The sequence below is a fragment of the Mizuhopecten yessoensis genome, unplaced genomic scaffold, assembly GCF_002113885.1.
Source record: "Mizuhopecten yessoensis strain PY_sf001 unplaced genomic scaffold, ASM211388v2 scaffold7325, whole genome shotgun sequence".
In the NCBI taxonomy this organism is placed as follows: domain Eukaryota; kingdom Metazoa; phylum Mollusca; class Bivalvia; order Pectinida; family Pectinidae; genus Mizuhopecten; species Mizuhopecten yessoensis.
The window spans coordinates 143,774-149,017 of NW_018406991.1; positions in this window are offsets into that span (position 1 = coordinate 143,774).

The following is a 5,244-nucleotide window of genomic DNA, read 5'->3' on the forward strand; positions in this document are numbered from 1 at the left end:
AGGAGGATATAGTTAATAAAGCTGATGTAGGAGGGTATATGTGGTATAGGAAGTATAGGTGGTATAGGAAGTATAGATGACGTAGGAGGGTATAGGTGGTATATGAAGTATAGGTGGTATAGGAAGTATAGATGACGTAGGAGGGTATATGTGGTATGGGAAGTATAGGTGGTATAGGAAGTATACATGACGTAGGAGGGTATAGATGGTATATGAAGTAAAGATGATGTAGGAGGATAGAGGTGGAAAATGAAGTTAAGGTGACGTAGGAGGGTATAGAAAATAAAGGTGAGGTTTGAGGGTATAGGTGGTATAGGAAGTCAAGGTGTTGTAGGAGGGTATAAATAGTATATGAAGTAAACATGATGTAGGATGGTAAAGGTGGTATAGGAAGCATAGGTGATGTAGGAGGGTATAGGTGGTATATGACGTATAGGTGATGTAGGAGGGTATATGTGGTACAGGAAGTTAAGGTTACGTAAGAAGGTAAAGAAAGTGAAGGTGATGTAGGAGAGTTGGTGGTTATAGGAAATAAAGGTGATGTAGGGGGTATAGGTGGTGTAACAGAGTATAGGTGATGTAGGAGGATATAGTTAATAAAGCTGATGTAGGAGGGAATATGTGGTATAGGAAGTATATGTGGTATATGAAGTATAGATGACGTAGGAGGGTATAGGTGGTATATGAAGTATAGGTGGTATAGGAAGTATAATTGACGTAGGAAGGTATAGATGGTATGGGAAGTATAGGTGGCGTATAAAGGTATAGAAAGTAAAGGTGACGTAGGATGATATAGGTGGTGTAAGAGGGTATAGACGATGTAATAGGGTATAGGTTGTGTAAGAGGGTTTATATGATGTAGGAGGGTATTGGTGGTTATAGGAAGTATATGTGATGTAGATGAGTATAGGTGGTATAGGAAGTAAAGGTGATGTAGAAGGTTATGGTGGTATATGAAGTTAAGGTGACGTAGGAATGTATAGAAAGTATAGGTGATGTAGGAGGGTATAGGTGGTTTAGAAAGTAAGTGTGTTGTAGGAGAGTATAGGTGGTATATGAAGTATAGATGACGTAGGAGTGTATATGTGGTATAGGAAGTGTAGGTGATGTAGGAGGGTATAGGTAGTATAGTAGGTAAAGGTGATGCAGGATGGTATAGGTTGTATAGGAAGTAAAGGGTATGTGATAGGTATATGAAGTATTTGAAGTATTGCCGATATAGGAAATATATTCGATGTAGGAGGGTATAAATGGTTTTGAAAGGTATAGATTGTTTAGGAGGTAAAGATGATCTATAAAAGTATAGGTGGTAAAGGAGTATAGGTGATGAAGGAGGGTATAGATGGAATAGGAAGTAAATATGATATAGGAGGGCAAATGGGTATAGGAAGTAAAGGTGAAGTAGGAGGGAAAAGGGGATATAGGACGTATAGGTGATGTAGGAGGGTATAGGTGGTATAGGACGTATAGGTGATGTTGGAGGGTATATGTGGTATATGACGTGTATAAGTGATGTAGGAGGGTATATGTGATATAGGAAGTAAAGGTGATATTGGAGGGTATAGGTGGTATATGACGTATAGGTGATGAAGGAAGGTATAGGTGGTTTAGGAAGTATAGATGATGAAGAAGGGTATAGGTGGTATAGGACGTATAGTTACTGTAAGAGGGTATAGGTGATATAGGAAGTATAGATGCTATAGGATGGTATAGGTGGTAAAGGAAGTAATGGTATTTAATACAGCAATTGAGCTTTCCTTATGAATTGATATAGTACAGCTTATACATTTCTAGAAGTATTATATATAATAACAATGTTTCAATCCGCTGAGGTATAGAACGGAGATAGAGAATATCGAAGCATAATTCGAATTCGACATCGATAACTAGAGAAAAATATGAACCTGAGGAATATTAGCAGAGACGTTTTTGGTTGTTTAACTTGACTTAACTTGACGTGATTCAGTCCAAATGTATCCACAAAATTCAAAATCTGGAATAGTGATCCCGTCCCTGATTAGCAGTTATGTGGTAAGTCCCGGAAAGGCTTAGAAACAAGTCATTGCATGTAATCTTCCTATATAGCTTGTACTTATTTTGAAATATTCATATCTGCTATATTGTATTCCATAAAGGGATCGACGTGTCCAGTACACAAACCAACAGCTACGACGTTGACACCTGCCTCAGGTATGGAGGCGCTATTTTTTTTATAGTATTCAAGCGGTTCCTGATTATTTTGCACGATTACTAGTTTACCATATAATACACAATAAAATACGTATTATTGTATCTCACAAGAAATCCGTCCGGCTTTTTATCTAGCATGGAGGAAAGAGAAGGTAAACACAGTTTTGATTGAATCTTGAAAAAATCGTAATGTAGGTTCCGTTCGTTAGACTTTGTCCATTCAAATTGACGTGGATGACGAATTTCATTTTGGATTAAAATGCCCCCTTCAACGAGTCTAGAGACATAGACGGAAACAACGGTGGGGTTCAACAGTTTCGGGTTGTCTATATTTCCTCACTAATATTGCAGACAACAGGAAATGTCAACTAGACTTAGTGTCCGGAGTGAGGTTTTACTGTATTGTTAATCATAGTGAAATAATTATAAGCATCACTATGTTTCCATTGTACAAGTTATGCTTCATATATTAAAAAACGATTAACATTGAAGAAACCTAGAAAAATAAATTGTACTCAAAATCTGTCCTGGGTGTTACGGCACGATTTCTCAACCCGACACGATTTCTTACCCAGGTGGGAAATCGTGTTAGGAGTAGGCATATTGCCCGTTGCCACGAGTACGAACACTGAAATTGATTTTGGGGGATTGTGGTATATTAAGACTTGTTTACTACTGTACAAACTTCAAACTTGTTCGAACTTCAATATTTAGCTCACCCGGTCCGAAGGAACATTGTGAGTTTATGCCATACCGCAACGTCCGTCGTCCGTCCGTCCGTCAACTTTTTCTTTAAAATGCCACTTGTCCTGAACGACCCAGTAGATTTTGACCTAATTTGGCCTGGAGCATCCTTAGACCAAGGGACTCAATTTTGTATAAACGATGGGTGTGCCCCCTCCCCTTGGGGCAGATGGGCTGGTACAAATAGGGGAAATAGAGGTAAAACCTTTGGAATCCTTCTACCATGGGGATGAAGTAATTTCATCCCAATTCAGTCTGTAAATTCCTTTGGCCAAGGGCACTAAATTTTGCCTAAACGGTGGGTGTGACTCCCCCCTGGTGGCAGAGGGACGGGGCCCCATAGGGGAAATAGAGGTAAAACCTTTGAAATCCTTCTTCTACCACATAGATTTAGGGATTTCGTCCCAATTCAGTCTGGAGCATCCTTGGGCAAAGGGGACTCAATCTTGTTAAAATGGTGGGATTGGACCCCCTGGACGGAGAGGGGCGGGGCCCAATAGAGGCAATGGCGGTATAACCTTTAAAACCCTGCTTTTACCGTAGGGATAATTGGGGTTTTATCCTAATTTGGTCCGGAGCATCCTTGGGCAAAAAGGATGTGACACTATGGGTTTACCCAATAGTTAACTTAATTAATTAATGTGATAAATTTATGTTAGATTCATCCTATATTTGGATTGTAAGTCATGCGCTAGTCGGGGTCAGTATTGGGTTAGGTAGCAGTAGCCTAAAGGGTATATGTAATACTTAGAGTAATTATAGTCACATATGTATGTACCAAATGTCTATGATGACAGGTTTATAGGTATGAGGACAGATGATAGCTGTAGGCAATGAGATAACATATGTACTGGCAAACGTATTTAACGGGATGCATCCCATATTCAGAGAGTCGGGAATTAGCCATGAGAAGGACAGGTCAATTTGGACCCAGGTTCAGACAGACAGAGTATGGGGTGTGTGGCCATGGTTTGGCACAGGCCTAGCTACTTAGCTCGAAGTCAGAGACACAACGTGAAGTATTACCATACGTAGGTGAAATGTTTCAACCACCTGTACCTGTACTTGTAATGTGATTGTTGATTCACGTCTATGAATAAACACTACTATTATCAACTGTTACGTGTGTTTACGGCTGCTGTGTTACAAGGACTTGATGTTGTATAAACGGTGGGTGTGGCCCCTTTGGGTGCTGAGGGTGGGGCCCAAAAGGGAAACTGAGGTTGAAATCTTTAAAATCCTTCTCATGTACCATTTGAGGGATCTTATCCGAATTTGGCCTGAAATATTCTTGTGCAAATGGGTCTTAATTTTGTATAAATGATAGGTGTGGCTCCTTTGGGTGAAGAGTTGCGGGGCTCAAAAAGGGAATTTGATTCTTTAAAATACTCCTTCTTCTGTACCATTGGATAGATTGTTTGTAATAAGAATAATTTCCCATGGTTGCTTAATTATCCAGGTGAGCGATACAGGCCCCCTGGGCCTCTTGTTTTATTTTATCTTATCATCTTTGACTTACAATGGTATACAAAGATATGTAACATACACAGATTTAATGTATAAGCATGCGTGGCTGTACAGAGGGATACAAGTATCATAGTAATAGAGGTGTACTGCAGTTACATACTGTGTAATACATGTAGTCACTAATGATATTCGATGTTAAGTTTCCAAACAGATCTAAATCATGGCCTATCACTTACGAAAGACCGCGAACCGGTTACCAAAATCCTTAACCGAAAAGTCGGACATTTACTTACCCCTTTTGGGAGCCACATGTTTCCCTGGCTTAGAACTATCTGCATTTGTATAGATGCGACCGAAATTGGATAGTTTTGTAATAAAACAGTGTTCAGGGATTACATGTTACTGGTAATTTTGTACTCTAATTTAAACACTGGCAAAGGGATGTCGCCAACACCATAAAAAAAATCTGAAAACAATTTAAAAGGAAGCCAGAATACAAAGCTGTGATATTTCAAATTTCAGATAGAACGCGCCTTTGCATGCGAGATGTAAAGATAATATGAAGATTACACACTTGAATGAGCAAGCATGTCTTGAAACGTTTGTCAAGCATATTTTGTTCTAAAGAATAATATTACCGCATATGATTTAGAGTACAGATAACTGCAATTGAATCCGTCTAACTGCATTCCGACATGCGTTGTCCATGAAAAATACTTACTGAAGTTACATACAACTATTTCCTGTGTTAACCTTGAAATACACGAGTAAACGATCATGCTATTTAATATATACATGTATATTTGTGGTGTAAATACGTTTTAGATAGAACATTTTCCAAAC